Genomic DNA, 16,929 nt, shown 5'->3' with positions numbered 1-16,929 from the left:
CACTGAGCCTAAGTGGAGATCAGGCATGTGAGACCAGGACCCACGCACAGTTTCCAAGTATTTATTTGCACAGTTGAGCTGCATCATATTGTTTTTCAGCTGAGGGAACAAGGAAGAGTTTAATGAATGAGGGATGGGTGCTAAGGGAGAAGTGGGGGAAAGAGGAAGGGTATGCAAGACAGGGAGGGAGGCCTAGCCGGGCTTGAGCCCTGAGGGAGGACGAGGCCAGAGCCAGAAGCTAAGGACCTGTTTGCACGAGACGGAGCTGTGGATGCCCAGGCAGAAGCAGAGGGGCTTTGGGATGCAGAATATAGAAAACGACACGGGGCAGGTGAGGGCGTTTTCCTTACCTCTGCAAGGAAGGTGGGGTGGTCGCAGCATGAGGAGGGATCACAGGAGACAGACTGGTAGGGCCAAAGCCAAGACGTGGATCCCCAGTAGGGGGGTTGGCACACAGAGTACCAGCAGAGTGGCAGTTTCCAGTGACCAACAAGCCATGACCATGCACGAGCTGTAAACTGTTTTTTGAGCACACTCAATACATCCTGTGGACCCTCCCCAAATAAGTAAAGAGATTTTGAGAAAGGGGAGGCATGGAGGGCTGGCGTTATGAAGGTGGAGCATTCAGCTAGCAGAATTTGAGTGAAAATGTGATTTAATTGGCCTCACAGGCTGGTGAGTCCTGGGGACATTTGGTTACATCCCTGCCAAGGAGCTCAGTAAACAGGTTCAGAGTTACTCAATTGGGAGGCAATTAAGTACCAAGGCCAAGGGGGAGCCAGAGGCAATGATGGGCAGAACAACGGCCCTGTTGTGGGACCCAGACCTCCATGGGCTGCTGGGATGGTGCTCTAAGCCCGCCAGCTGCTCTACTTCTGCACTTAAATAGACATAATTAATAACAAGAGCTAATTGTAATCATTTCTGCCCAAGGGCCACATTCTGCCTAAGTTTACAAACTATGGAAAAGAGTTTCCTGCCCTGCCACGGCACCGTTAACTCCCACAGAAAGTGCCCCAGATTGTCCAAAAGGGTTCCATTCAGATTGGGTCTGCGAAGTCACTTACTAAGGGGTTAACTATAAATGTATGTAATTGCCTTCCACATCACTAACAAAGAAACTCAGCTTTCTTCCTTAGAGGGCAGAGACTGGAACTTATGCATTTTTATTTATGTATTTATTTATTTAAATTTTTATTTTATATTGGAGCATAGTCGATTAACAATGTTGTGTTGGTTTCAGGTGTACAGCAAAGTGATTTAGTTTACATATACATGTATCTGTTCTTTTCCAAGTTCTTTTTCCATTTAGGTTATTACAGAATATTGAGGAGAGTTTCCCTGTGCAATACAGTAAGTCCTTGTTCATTATCTATTTTTTTTAAATAGATCTTTACTGGAGTATAATTGCTTCACAATACTGTGTTAGTTTCTGTTGTATAACAAAGTGAATCAACCATATGCATACACGTGTCCCCATATCCCTTCCCTCTTGAGCCTCCCTCCCACCCTCCCTATCCCACCCTCCCTATCCCACCCCTCTAGGTCATCGCAAAGCACGGAGCTGATCTCCCTGTGCTATGCTGCTGCTTCCCATTAGCTAACTATTTTACATTTGGTAGTGTATATATGTCAATGCTACTCTAGACATAGAGAATGGACTTGAGGACACAAGGGGGAAGGAGGAAGCTGGGACGAAGTGGTTATCTATCTTAAATATAGCAGTGTATACACGTCAACCCAAACTCCCAATCTATCCCTCTCCCCACCCTTCCCCCCTGGTAACCATAAGTTTGTTCTCTAAGTCTGTGAGTCTGTTTCTGTTTTGTAAATAAGTTCATTTGTATCATTTTCTTTTAAGATTCTGCATATAAGCAATATCATATGATATTTGTCTTTCTCTGTCTGACTTACTTCACTTAGTAGGATTATGCATTTTTACATCTTCCGAAGCCTCACGGGGATCTTACACATAGTAGGTGCTGAACATCTGTTGCATGAAAGAAGCGAAAGCCAACAAGAATGGAGTGTTCTTTCTAACTTTGAAGCGCACCTCCAGAGGTAAAGCCCTGGAGTGTGGTGTGCAGGAGGAACGTTCCTAATGATATGGAGAGAACCAGGTCCTTTCCCATCAACACCCCCAGGAAAAAGAAAACAATGCTACTTAAACAGAGCTGAATTCTAAGTACAATAAGAAGTTAATGCAACAACTCTACCTTTTGTGGTGGTCTAGCTGTCCCCACTCAAGAAAAGATTCCCACATTTGGTTTTGTCCCATTGATGGGGAACCTCTGAGTGTGCATGTGTGGGTACGGTCTGTGGGGTGTGTGCGCCCATGCGTGTTTGTGTGTTAAGTTACCACAGGATAGAAATCAACACAGCCTAGGGCCACAGTGGTGAGCCCTGAAAACGTCACTGCCAAGTTCATCAGTGGGCAGGATGGACACTTAAAAGCTAGCCTAAAAGCAATGGGCTACTGCCATCATTGAGTAGCCCAGGGACCTCTGAACGGTCAGAAAAGAAAGCCCTGGGTCAGTGTGGGGTAGAGGGGAGGGTTGGTTTTTGTGACTAAAGAGGATGAAAATGGTCATAGAGTGGCAGATGTCTGCTGCAGCTGAGTAAGGAGCTCACAGCTACACCTCATTTACCCCTCCTTAGATGGGCCTCCCTGGGGCCACTCAGCAGACCAGCTGGTCAGGTTGGTCCCACGTGGAATCCAGGCAGCATGGCCACCAGCTCTGGGAAGTCTGCCTGTCTCAGAGTTGACTTCACAAATGGATCTCCCAGGGATTGTCAGGCGAAGGCCTTGGACTTCAGCATCTCGGGACTATTTGGTGCACTGCAATCATTATTGTTGCATCACTACAGCTGCTGTTACCAGGAAGGCAATGTATGCTTTAGGAAACATATCAGTCCTTGTAGGGTAACCCTCCTTTTAGAGAGTTCAGGCTATCCCAAGACCCTGACTTCAAATTCATATGACTTTTGTCAGCCATACATCCAAGTTTCCTAGAATACCCCCAGCCTCTGATATCCCGTTCCCTTGCAGGCTGGGTAGACTTTGTGAATGCCGGCGCTTCCTATGGGTTGGGAATGTATAATTGCCTTAGTCAGATCACAAAACTAGCTTCTTTCCATTAGCTGTTCCTTCTGAAACGATGGTGATTCATCTGTCCCCACCACCTTCGGAGCTGAAGGTGAATCATCACGGAGGCCGGAGATGGCTGTCCAGACCCTGAGGGCCTGGGTTAGGAATGAGAAGAGTGAGTCAGACACGACAGGAACAAGCCAGCCGTCCTTAGCCACCCTCTCCGAGCTGAGCCACGTTAAGCTTTAAATAAATGGAATCCAGTTTTTCTCCCACCACTTTTCATTTTTATTTATTACTACCCATTGAGCCAGAAGCGGAATGGTCAAAACATTTCCAATGAAGCTGAATTTTCAGGGTATTTACAGTCAGCCTGGAAGCAGGAGGAAGAGGGATTTATAGATTTGTATTACCAGGCAGGCAATCTCCCAAGCCTCAGCATTTGGACTTGTTTTTAATGAAATAAATGTGCAGGCTTTAATCGGACTGGATCTCTGGAAACCTGGAGGGTCTCCCAATAAATTGAGATAAGATCCTTAACCCAGAGGCATTTGCATCCCCTGGAGAATGCAGACAGGTGGGCGTTCCAGAAAGTGGGAAGGATGATTGCAGTGAAATACATTCCTGGGAGGTCAGAAGGGACTTGGCAGGAATGGAAGGTTCTGTCACGTCTATGACTAGGCTAGAAGGGAAAGGTTATTGCGGCATAATGAGTTTTTTCAGCAGTGGAGAGGCAGAAGCCATTGGTGATAAAAAGCATGGCTCATTCAGCTTGGGTTCAAATCCCAATTATCTCCACCAAAGGTTGCTATCGGCAAACCTCAAATGGATGCTGATTTAAAAGCCTTATCTGCATACATCACATCTCACGTTACTCCTCTGCTCAAAACCCTCTAATGCTTTCTATTTCATCGAGAGGGAAACCCAAGTGCTCTCTCGGACCTTCAAGGTCTGGTCCCCTGCTAGCTCTCTGCCCCACCTCCATCACTCTCCCCGAACCCATGGCCCCAGCCCACCTGACGGTCCTGGCACACAGAGCAGACTGCATGCTCCAGCCTCAAGGCCTTTGAACTTGTTCTTTCCTCCTGAAATGCCCCTTACCCCCGTGCACTCCTCCTCTAGAGTCATTTGAGATAAAATGTCACCTCCTTAGAGAAGACCACCCTGACCACACTGGATAAACTTCCCCAACACTCCCTGAAAATTTGGTGACTGAAAAGCAGCAAGATCTCAGCATCGCCCAAAGGTCTCCCAGATATTGCCCAGGGGTTGGCTTCTAAATCTGTGAGGTGTGTAGTTATGGCCACAAAGACAATTAGCATCTCTCATCCCGGGGGCCCCCTGGTCCCTGTTCCTCACTCACAAAGCTCCGGGCAACCTCTCTGCCACCAGCCATCCTGGGGTGGGCAGGGTTCCCGATCCCGAGGCCCGCAGTCCTTGGGGGCAGAAGAGTCCCGGGCGCCGGGCAGAGAGGAGAGGGACTCCTTCCCAAGTGGCTGTCACTGGGCCCGAGGCAGTTCACTGGCCACACTTCGCCTCCCGAGGCTTCCTGAGCAGCCTTTGTCTCCTTTGGCCACCTCCCACCACCCCCATGACCAGAGTTCGGAATCCTCCAAACAGGAGGAGGATAGAGAACACACCAGTTCCTTCCTCCAGCAGCTGCTTCCCCAATTTCCCTCCCCAAGAGGAAAGAAAAGAGCTCTGTGCAACTACTGGATAGAGACACCAATAGACGCAAACAGAAATCAATAGCGGGGCATGTGTGTGCGGAGGGGCGTGATCCAAGGAGACAGATAGTACCCGTGTGGTACCTTTATGCGAAATTAGAAAAGGAGGTACCCCTTCCTCAAGACACTTTACTTTTACCTCTTAGGAAATTGTCATAATAATTAGACAAATCTACAATGCCAACAAAGGAATTGTTTGCCCAGATTCCCCACTATGCGAGTTACCTGAATTAAGCAGGCACCTTCATCCAGCGCCTGAAACACTGTAAGCAACCTTTGGATTCTTCAGTTAATCATGTCCATCGACATCAGGGGCACAGTCAACGGCCTGGCCCCTCCCACAATGCTCAGCTGTCTGCAGATGACTGATCCTCCCAGCCTCTCTCTCTCAATCTGTGAAATGGGAGCAAGGACATTGTGAGGGACATGAGGGTCCTGCCTGCCCCCAGACCACTCCCAACCACCTTCCGGGTATCAGCCTTGTCATCCCACCCAGAGCCAGATGGAGTAGAAGGCAGGGGCTCGAGGCGGAGGGCAGGCCGGGTTAGGCCTCGAGCAGCTTTCCGCTCCCCTCCAGCCTCTGCTGAGCAGTCAGCAAGGACGGTTCAGGGAGGGAGCCGCGGGGCTGGGGCTCACCTCCTTCCCCATCCCACCAGTCTCAGCCTCACCCACAGCACCGGCCTCCACGTCTGACCTGCAGGAAACTCCCAGGCCTGGAAACCGGTGGCTCGGAGGATGGGCTGTTTGCATTGTTCTGCCTGTTTGGTCTGAAGAAGGGCCTTCCAGCTATGGGGCTAAGCAAAACCCCATCACCCTGGGCTGGCTTAATTCATGGAGGACCAAGATTTAAAGCCTCAGCTTCCTTCTCAAACACACAGGCCGAACACTTGGGAGCCCCCAGCAGATCCCAGCGCCTGCTCGCTCCTGCCAGGCGTGCCCCCCACCCCTGCCCCCCACCCCTGCCCCGGGTTCCTGGCTGTCCTGACTGCACACCCTGGTGCTCCATTTCTCTCCACGTGAAGCAGAGAGAACCCTCAGGCAGGGCTGCAAAGTGCTTCCTGGGATGCCCGGTCTTGAACTCTCGACATGGCAGGTGTGGGCCCCAGCAGCAGCTGGACGGGCCATCTCTCTGGCCCCAGACCAGGCTGCACTCATGCCGTCTACACCACCCCCTCCCTGGGCCTGCTATCCTGCACCCAGAGGGGCGGCAGAGGGGATACAAAGGAGACAAGTGCTCACAAAAGTGAGCAAGATAATGAGACCCAACATGGGAGTTACGACCAGGGCTCTGGAGTTAAAAAGGGGGATCTGAATCCTGACTTGAATTCAATTATTAGCAGCATGACATTGGGCAAGTTACTTAATGGCTCTTAATACCAAACATCAGCTATCTTATTTATGAAAGGAAAGAAAGAGAATATTTACCTCACTGTACCAGGTGGAGTCCCAGCAGGAGACAGAAACTACACCAGTTATTTCAACAGAAAGAATTAACTATAAGAAATTGTTGACTGGGTACAAAGTTTCTACCTAGACATCTGAAAGGGTAAAAAGATACTACAGTATCACTGAGGTAGCAACTGTAGGAAGTAGCTCCCACCATTACGATTGGGAGAAAAAAAGGAGGGATCTGGAATTATTAATGTAGAAATTTAAGGAGGGTTCTCAAAGGGCCAAGACTCAGAGCTCTGAGGAGGGGCATTGCTGGGCTGGCACTGGGGTCTCTGAGTGAGCGTGAGAAGGCTGGTTCTGCCTCCTGGTTCTGAGTGTTGAAAAAACAGCAACCCTCATTATTGCAATGAACTCCACTGCCAGGGCTGGGAGGTGCTGCTTGGGAGACTCTGGAACAGGAATCAGACAAGAAGAGACAGGTCCCTTCTCCCTCCCCCGGCCTTGCAGCCTCCTTCCATGGCTCCTGTTGGCAGAGCCTAACACGAAGCAGCTGGCAAAGCAGAAATGTGGTTTGCAGAGTCCTGGTTTCAGCATTGCAAAGCAGGGTCTAGAGGGCTGGGTCTGGAGCTCAGAGACATTAGTTTAACAAATGGCCCATTCACAGTTAGGGTTAAATGAAAAAAATGTACAGTCATCCCCCCTTGTTCTCAGTTTTGCTCTCCACAGTTTCAGTTACCCGTGGTCAATCCCAGTCTGAAAATATTAGATGGAAAATTTCAGAAATAAGCCATTCCTCGGTTTTAAATTGTGTGCTCTTCTGAGTAGCGTGATGAAATCTCATCCTGTTCTGCTCTGTCCCGCCCGGGATGCGAATCATCCCTTTGTCCAGCACATCCCAACCGTTAGTCATTTATTAGCCGTCTTGGTTATCAGATCAGATCAACTGTGGAGGTATCACAGTGCTTGTGTTCAAGTAACCCTTATTTTACTTAATAATGGCCCCAAAACTCAAGAGTAGTGACGCTGGCAATTCGGATACACCAAGGAGAAGCCGCAAAGTCCTTCCTCTAAGTGAAAAGGTGAAAGTTCTCAACTTAACAAGGAAAGAAAAAAAAAATCACATGCTGCAGTAGTTAGGATCTATGGTAAGAAGGAATCTTCTATCCATGAAATTGTGAAGAAGAAAAAACATTGTGCTAGTTTTATTGTCACACTTTAAACTGCAAAAGTTATGGCCACAGTGTGTAATAAGTGCTTAGTTAAGCCAGAAAATGCATTAAATTTGTACAAGATATTTTGAGAGAGAGAGAGACCACATGCACATAACTTTTACTGCAGTATATTGTTATAATTGTTCTATTTTGTTATTAGTTATTGTTGTTAATCTCTTACTGTGCCTAATTTATAAATTAAATTTTATCATATGTATGTGTGTTTAGGAAAAAATACAGTACATATAGGGGTCAGTACTATCCGTGGTTTCAGGCATCCACTGGGGGGTCTTGAAGTATATCCGCCATGGATAAGGGGGTCTACTGTATACAAGATGCTTAGCACAATGCCAGGCATAGTAGTTGCTAAGTAACTACTATTATCATTTATTATTATGATAGATAAGTGGGCTTGGCAATTAGATGGAGGACAAGCAGACTCTGTGATGAGTTGATAGTGAGAGTGGAGATAATTTTGGATTCCTTTTTGGAAGGTTCACTGATTTCAGGTGTAATATAAAGGACAAGAGTGACATCAAATAGTAGGAAGTCTGTAAATCAGTCACATGAATTTGATCTCTAAAATGTCCACCCCTCTTCACTCTCAATGCCCTGCACTAGATCAGATACCCTCACCTCTTGCCCAGCTTCATTAATGCCTTTCTCTCACCTCAAGTCCATCTAAATCATGGCTCTAGGTCCAACAGTCATTCTTACTGCACTGTTGTCATCTCATTAGACTCCCATCACCTGCAGATGAAAAGCCAAATTCCTGTGATTGACATTTAACACACTCAGTGATCTGGTGGGAGCCCCAGAAATACTACTTTCCATTGGATCTAGTGCTGCCCTCCCCATGTCAGGGTCAAATTAGAAAAGTGAGGAGTGGGAAGGAAGTCAGGTTTGGTCTGACACCTGAGGAATCTCCCTCCGGTTGCCCTAATGTCAACTCTAATTCAGAATGTCAGAGCAGGACAACTTTAGTAAGTTCCTTGTCATTGCTGAGATGACATCCTAATGCCCGAAGCCCATGAGATGCTGCTCTTCTTTCCCTCATTAAATTAGCAAATCCCTTCTCCCTGTGTTCTCTTTAATGAAGTCTTCTTTTATTGTTATCTGCATCGTCAGCTAAGGCTAACATAAGCTGCAGTAACAAATAATTCCAATTTAGAGATTATCATACTAAGTGAAGTAAGTCAAACAGAGAAAGACAAATATTATATGATATCCCTTATATGTGGCATCTAAAACACGAAACAGATTATTTACAAAACAGAAACAGACTCACAGACATAGAAAACAAACTTATAGTTACCAAAGGGGAAAGGGGAGGCTAAGTTTGGAGGAAAATTAAGTCATCTAGCTCCTTGTTACTATTCTTCCCCATATCAATTTGCCTTTTAAAATTTATATCTATTTCTCCAACAAGATGATAACCTGCTTTAGGGTGGGGATGTCTCATTAATTATCTGTTACAAAAGACCCTTGACATATATTATCTCTAATTCTAACAACAACGTTGCTGGGTAGCAATTATTCTTACTTTATCAGTGAGAAGACTAAGGGCTAGATAAGTCAAGTTATGGACCCAAGATTAAATAATCAGTAAATGACAAGGCCAGGGTTTATTGAACACTTGCTGTGTGCTTGAAATTGTACTAGTTCTCGCTTCAAAAAAAAAAAAAAAAAGAAATACAATTTACTTAAAAAATAAATGCCACAACTTCAATATAGTTCATAACAAATCCCAAATGAGTAATAGATTTAGGACTATGGAAATTCATGTAAGGCAGGCATTGTGGCCAAGATACTTAGAAAGAGATTGGACTTGAGCTTGAGAATTAAGAATGCACAGGATATATTTAATCTAAGCAGATGTGGTGGATGAGTGCAGGCATTTGCAACAAGGGTAAAGGAATGAGCAGAAATTGGTAAAAATGGGTTGCTTGGAAATAGGGAAAAACCTGTTTGGCAGAAGCCATAGTTTTCATAGGAAAGTCATGCGCAATAAGTTATAACAATAGATCAGGGCAAAGTTATGGAAGGCTTTGAATATCAGGTTAAGGTATTTGGAATGTATTCTGTAGGTTATGGGGAATCACCAAAGATAGTTGACATACAAAAGTAGTGTTTTAGCCAGTTGTGTAATGGGTAAAGGGAGGAAAAAGGACTGGGAAATAAGAGATTACTTAAAGACATCATAAAGTGGATTAAAGATTATTTTAATCACTTACTCGAACTGAGAAGCCTGGCATAGGGATGGGCAGGTTTGGAGAGTGATGGAAATAATATTATTGGTACTGGAATTATTACTGTTGTTTGTGGAGGTGGGAGTTGGCAACGTGAAATATAAATATTTTAAGTTGTCTGTTTAAAAGCAGACAGTCCTGTTTTCCTGAAAACATGTATGGAGTTAAGGGTATAAAAGCTGATCAAAATAATTCCTTGAGAGGCGGGGAGGGAGATTCTGTTCCCAGAGAGTTAAAAAGATTTATACCCACAATCCCATTCTACCTATCCTCTGCATGGTCTTCAGTGGTGTGCTTCTAATACATATTCTTTAATTTGGCTCTTTTCTTTCATAAGTAAACCTACAGTTCAATGAGCATCCATATGAGGCTAAATATGTGCTGCTTTCTACCTAATGGCTTCTAAGTTCACGATATCTCTTCTTCTTATAGATATTATCAGCTCCTTTATTTTTTTCTATCCAATTCTTTGAAAAATAAAAGAGCCAAATTTACTTAATTTAACAAAATATTCAATTTGTTGCCCGAATGGGAATCAGTAGGTAGAGTAGGGATGTTATACCCACAGTGAAGGTTGAATGAATGTTGAATTTAAGACGTATAAATCAATGCATTAATTATTTGTATACATTTCTTTAAAACTTTCTTTAAGAACTTTTTGTTTTCAACCCTGAAATCATTGTTGGGACTCCTCTCTGGCCCCTCTCAAAACTCAGGGTCTCTCTTAACTTTGGGGTTCAGGAAGATCTGGAAGTATTGGCCTAACCAACATCAATGGTAGTCAAAATTGACCACATAACTCTTAAATACTATACCTTATTCAGGTCATGCTTGTTTTACCTTTCACAAGGCCAACTTATACATTTAATTGGGTGATCCAAGAACAACTCTGTGGCCTGCATCTGTATATCTGATGTCTCAGTCTCATTTCAGGGATAAAGGGATGAAGAACATTTCAGTGGATTTTTGAAGGTCTAGAAAAAGGGTCTTCAGCCAGCATGACTAGTTTCCTTTCCTTACTTAGGGGTTCTGAACTTTTTTGGTGTGACATGAACCTCTTTGACTATCTAATAGAACCTATGGACCCCATTTCAGAAAAATAATTTCTGAAATAAAATACATACAATTAGAGAGAAAGCCAATTAGATTGAAAAATAGCTATCAAAATACTGAAAAACAAATTTTTGTTATAGTAACACACATACCTCTTTATTAACACTTTATCAAAGCCCAGTGGCAGGTCTAGTGACTACTGTGATTTGGACACAATGATAAGTGTTGACAACATTTTGAGATACCTGCAACAACTATAAAGTGATATGAAAAATATGTGTGATTCCTCTTGGTGAGAATTCCAGGTACTGATAATGACAGTGGTTTCTTGTCTACATTTATAATGGAGGAAATGTTTAATTTCAGTTTGGGATAGTGCAAATGAAGATACAACTTATTTCCCCTTCCAAGGTCATGGACCTCCCCCCCACCCCGCAAGGTGCTGTTAATAGATAGACCTCAGGTGAAGAACACGTATATTAAAGAATTGTTTCTAAGTAAAACATAAGCTATCAGTGCTCATGGGAGATCATCTGGATGCCTACTCAGAAATGTGGAGGTGACCCACTGTCACTCTGGAAAGCTGCTCTGTAACTAGCACCTAGCATCGTGCCTTACCCAGGGTAGATGCTCAGTACAAATCTATTGACTGACTGAAGAAAGGGTCGAGAGACAATGGAGTGGGGTTGGACTTGGCTCTCTAAAGGCCCTTCCTGCTGCTCTAACATTCTGAGACTCTGTAGCTCTCTGACAAATGCAGAAGGAATTCAGCAAAGCCAGCTTGGAGCCCTGTGGCTGCCAGAAGTGACCGCAGGAGACAGTGCAGGCAGGGGGTGGAGAAGCAATGCAATGCAGTGGGGTTGGAGTGAGTTGTAACTCTGTCCCCAAGATAAAGATCCAGATCAGAAAGGGGGGTTGCTGCATCCAGTGACTGCAGAGGGTAACCAAAGGGCAGAGAAACAGTTGAGACTTCCCAGCTGTTTTTTCTGCTGCATGTCTATCAGCCTGGGCAACGGACAGGAAATTCATTCATCAGCACCCTGGCTCATAATTCTCTTGAAGAGGAGATCATTTATAAGCTTAAAGTCCTTTAGTGTTTCTGACAAGTGTCATTAGCTAAAAAGTGTTGACTGAGGATGCCCCTCACTCCTTAGCACCTAGAAAACATATAAGAAAGGCTGAATTCAACCTTGTGAAGTTCCTGGCAGGGCTATATGTTAGAAACTGAGAAGACCATAATATGAATCAATTGTTAAGGATAATAATAGTCATATAAACTAGACATAGATGAATGAATTTATTTCAGTTGAGACATTTACCTAAGTTAACACTTTTGTAATGGGGGCCTCATATTGTACAAAAGAGTAATAATCAAAAGGGTGGCTGTTTTTGAAACATGTCTAAGCCAGCATCAGGTATCTAATGTAATTTTATCTCATTTCATCCTCACAACAATGCTGTGTGCATTACCGGCTCCTATAGTGGTTTGAATGGTGGTCCCATCAAAAGATATGTCCACCCAGAATCTGTGATCTTATTTGGAAAAGGGTCTTTGCAGATGTAATTAAGTGAAGGATTTTGAGATGAGATTATCTTGGATTATTGGGTGGGCCCTAAATCCAATGACAAGCGTCTTCATAAGAAGAGGAAAAGATACAGAGAAGGAGAACACACAGAGGAGAAGGTCATGTGAAGAGAAGGCACTGGAGTGATGAGTCTACAAGTCAAGGAACGCCAAGGGTCGCTGGCAGTCACCAGGAGCGACGAGAGAGGCATGGATGGATTCTCCCTCAGAGCCTCCAGAAGGAAGCAACCCTGCCAACACCTTGATTTTGGACTTCTGACCTTTTGAACTGTGAGAGAATAAATTTCAGTAGTTTTAAGCCACCTGGCTTCCTCCAGAATCTATCTACTCAAGGCTCTGAGAATCAGGGAGCTATTGTCCTATTACTGAAAACTGCCCACGTGACTATGGCCAGTCCCAGACTAGGGACATCTGGATCAGGTATGCGCACCTCTCTGCTGCCTGAACTGACAAATAACTTAAGAAATTCATGCTGAAATAATACTACTAGGGTAACAATAGACAAAGGATAACCACATGCCTGGAGTCAGACTGCCGAGATTTGAGGCCAACTTTTCCACTTAGTAACTATGAGACCGTGGGCAAGTTATTCAGCCTCTCTCTGGGCCACATTTTTTCCTTTTGTATGATGGAGAGAATTCAAGAGGAGCCTGAGGAGACGTGACAACAGATGTAATGTGGTTTCCTGGATGGGATTTTTTTTTTTTCAGATTGTTTTTCATTATAGGTTATTACAAGATATTGAATACAGTTCCATGTGCTATACAGTAGGTCCCTGTTTTTTATTAATGGATTGGATTCTTCAATCAAAAAAGGACATTAAGTAAAAACTAAGGAAATTTAAATAAAGTTTGGACTTCAGATAATAATAATGTATTGGTTTATTCACTGTAACAAATGTACTATACTAATGTAAGATGTTACTAATAGGGAAAAATAGAGAAGACTGGTGTGAGGTATATGGGAACTCTCCGTACTAATCTAAAACTCTTCTAAAATATTAAATTAAATTAAATTAAAAGTAAATATTATTTTTTAAATGGAAAAAATTTCAGTATCTCACAGTGTGATAAAGATTTAGAACAGTGCTTGGCACATTGTAAGAGCCATCGTTAGCAATTATTGTTTTACAGCCAGTATCAAGACCAAGGAATTAGTATTTGCAGTGTTCCATGAAATAGGCTAAATAATTTTTTTTAAAGTAAGATGATGCTTTATTTTTTAGATGCTATATATATATATTTTATAAATCAGGAACCTTTATTAAATAAACTTTTTTTAAAATTTATTTTATTTATTTATTTTTCCTGTGTTGGGTCTTCATTGCTGCTCACAGGCTTTCTCTAGTCTCAGAGAGCGGAGACTACTCTTCCACATGGTGCGCGAACGTCTCATTGCAGTGGCTTCTCTTGTTGCAGAGCACAGGCTCTAGGCGTGCAGGCTTCAGTAGTTGTGGCATGCGGGCTCAGTAGTTGTGGCTCACGGGCTCTAGAGCACAGGCTCAGTAGTTGTGGCGCACTGGCTCAGTTGCTCCGCGGCATGTGGGATATTCCCGGCCCAGGGATCGAACCTGTGTCCCCTGCATTCGCAGGCTGATTCTTAACCACTGCGCCACCAGGGAAGTCCTAGATGCTATATTTTTAGAGTAAGGTTGTCCAAAACCTGCTACTAGATTCAATTTTTTTTAAACACCTACATTGTATTTTACCTTCTTTTTTGGCAAATCAAGCAGAATGAGTTACAATGACTCTGCTATTTTGACATCCCACAAGGTAGACAAATTATGTTTCTTATATATTCACTTAGATTCCCATCTCAATGAAAGAATAGCACTTTTATTGTTAAAGAAGGACATGAAACTGATCATTGTAAGAAGAGAGGTTTTTCAGGAGAATGATAACGTCAAGAGCAGAGATCCAGACTCAAGCAGACTGTTCCCACCTTGCCTGAAGCCGTGTGTCCTACGAGCCTGAGAAGGCAGGAAAGGAAACAGATTTGTAACAAATTGTCACATGCTTTCTCACCTGAAGAGACCCTTCCTACCCAAAGGAGAGAATGCTGTTGTCTTAAGGGAACTACTCTTCTAGACCTTCTGCAAGCAAGATGGGTTGGTTGATAGACAGACAGATGAGAGCTTGAATATGAGCTCAACTGCTCAAAAAGGAATAGGCAAAGGGTCGACTCATGCAGCAGTGGGATGCCCTCTGCCCAGGTGAGAGTGTATCATAGGACAGCAACATACAGCGGTGCTTGGAATCCATTTCACAAGGGAAACTAGCCTAGCTTAAGGCTGTAATGTTTGGGCTTTTAAGTAATCAAGGTCAAGGCCTGGGTATGAGTTTAGAGATGAGTCATCACTACTCCAAGTACTTCATCTGAACTGTCATCTAAATGGACCTGCCCTCTAGACTTCCCTCAGAAAAAAGAATTTTCTCCAAGAAAATCCATCTTGAAAGGTCTTTGAATTGGATAATGCATTCACAATGCAGCAGGAAACAAATGAATTCACATGAGGATTTTCTTAAGAAATCTGGCTACAATTTTTTAATTTGATTCTGGGTCTCCTTGATAGCAGGATAGGTAAAATTTCATAAAACTTTCAGTACGTCTGTACTCTCTTCAAGCACCCCTGAAACTATATCAGGTAGAAATGCTAATAAGTACATGGAGGAAAAAAAGGCTTTCTCTAAGCAAATACTTTTTGTTTAATTGTTAAACAAAAGTAAGCAATTTTCTTCACTGTGGGGCCTCTTAGTGTGTTTAATAGATGAGTGTGTAACACCAGTTTCTAATAGGGGAGATTTAATGGTCTATATTAACTAAACTATCATAACTTCATTTTTAGGGCAAGGAGTACAGTTTGGGAAATAATATTGATACATGATTATTATCTAAAGTCCATACTTTATTCAGTGCTCTTCCTCTAGGGACATACATAAGAATAAATCAGTCTGTTGGTTAACATTTAAATCCTGTCTTCCTCACCTTTGATTGCCTGAAGTTTAGGCTCCAAACCATTTCTATAGATTATACCATGCAGCAAATGGCCAGGAATCCACCAAGGTCTGGACTGAGACCAGGGCTCACAGCTGCATTTTCCATGCTATTGGACACGACTCTATTGGTGTCCAAGATATCATAACTTCATCCATGTGTAAGGAATATTTGCCCCCCCAAACCTCCCAAAATATATGCGACTAACAGCAGTTTTCTCCTGTCAAAAATTTTTCACTATATGTGTTTGGGTCGGAACTTTAAAACTTTGAACTCGATATGAAGAAAATTCTTTTTGTTTTTTTTTTTTTTTTGGCTGCGTTGGGTCAATTGCGGCATGCGGGATCTTTTCCTTGTGGTGCAAGCTCTTCGTTGCGGCGTGCGGGCTTCTCTCTAGTTGTGGTGTGTGGGTTTTCTCTCTCTAGTTGTGGCGCACAGGCTCCAGGGCGCGCGGGCTCTCTAGTTGAGGGGCGCAAGCTCAGTAGTTGTGGCGCGTGAGCTTAGTTGCCCCGCGGCATGTGGGATCTTAGTTCCCCGACCAGGGATTGAGCCCACATCCCCTGCATTGCAAGGCGGATTGTTTACCACTGGACCACTAGGGAAGTCCCAAGAAAATTCTTAATAAATGTTGAAACTACGGTTGAGCCGTTTGCTGCAGCAGGCATGGGTTGAAACCCTGTCACTCTCCCGTCAGCTACGTGACATCTGGAAGAGCCATCTGCAAACACAGCTTCACCCGGAGTGGTGCTGAGACGACAGGTCACAGGACAGGCGGGCGGCTGTCATAATCCCTCAAACTAGCCTCTCACATCTGACAGCTCATTGGAACCACTTTCTGTCTGAAAGTAATTACACCCAGCAGTATATAGATTCATTGCTTCTGTTGCATAAAAATCCAACTTACCTTTGAATTAGATGCCAGCAGAGTTTGCTTTTAAATGTTTTCTTCTTTCACCTCTTCTAATCCAGTTAATTTTGAATAGCTTTTTAGAATAATTTACTGTTTAGTCTTTTTAACGATGAGGGTGTTTGCGTCACACTCAGTCCTTTTCCCTATCCGATTTTGTGTAAACGTGCTGATAGGATTCAGGGAATGGGCATCAGCCGCAATCAGAGAGGTCCCTACGATGGCAGCTGAAATAAATCATCCATGGACCTCCTCAAGGATATTCCTCAAACGTAATCATTGGTCACCATTTCCCCCAGCTTTTTAAAGAATAACAAGCTTCCTTAGTGTTGCGGCTTCATAAACTGCATCTTTAAGGTGAAAAGAAGTCTGAAATCCTACTTTGCAAGTTTTTTTTTTTTAATGTAAAATATGTCCATCTCATCTGCCTTCCTACAGTGGCCTAATGACGAATATGTTGTTTTGAAACTCTGCCAGGACGGACTCTTTTGCTCCTGAAGCTGACCCTGATAGTCTACCTGTGCAGCCAGAGAGGGTTGCAGACCACGGGGGGTATGGCAGGTTTTCTTTTGCTCCCGCAAACCAAGTCATGGTGAATTCCAGAATAGAAGATGCCAGCCAATCACACTTTCACGGGGCTGAAGGAATGCTGACAACACAAGCATGCAGACGGTCTCACCCTAGAGCACTTCCTGCATAGTTCTGGCCTTTGCTGTTCTGCCA

General features: G+C 43.8%; 1 protein-coding gene and 1 long non-coding RNA gene across 2 annotated transcripts in view; one reads left to right on the top strand and one right to left on the bottom strand.

Annotated features, from left to right (window-relative positions):
- Positions 1 to 16,929, top strand: part of ITGB6 (integrin subunit beta 6) — a 124,221-nt gene that overhangs the window by 28,982 nt on the left and 78,310 nt on the right. The window lies entirely within an intron of this gene.
- Positions 1,588 to 6,563, bottom strand: LOC130708714 (uncharacterized). Its single transcript, XR_009009054.1, has 3 exons — positions 6,241 to 6,563; positions 5,041 to 5,208; positions 1,588 to 3,243 (listed from the first exon to the last, which is right to left on the bottom strand). It is a non-coding gene; the product is annotated as an uncharacterized LOC130708714 (long non-coding RNA).

This window comes from Balaenoptera acutorostrata, chromosome 8 (genome assembly GCF_949987535.1).
Source record: "Balaenoptera acutorostrata chromosome 8, mBalAcu1.1, whole genome shotgun sequence".
Taxonomy (NCBI): Eukaryota; Metazoa; Chordata; class Mammalia; order Artiodactyla; family Balaenopteridae; genus Balaenoptera; species Balaenoptera acutorostrata.
Note: the sequence above shows the minus strand (reverse complement) of the source record. Positions and strands in the feature narration are given on the sequence as shown.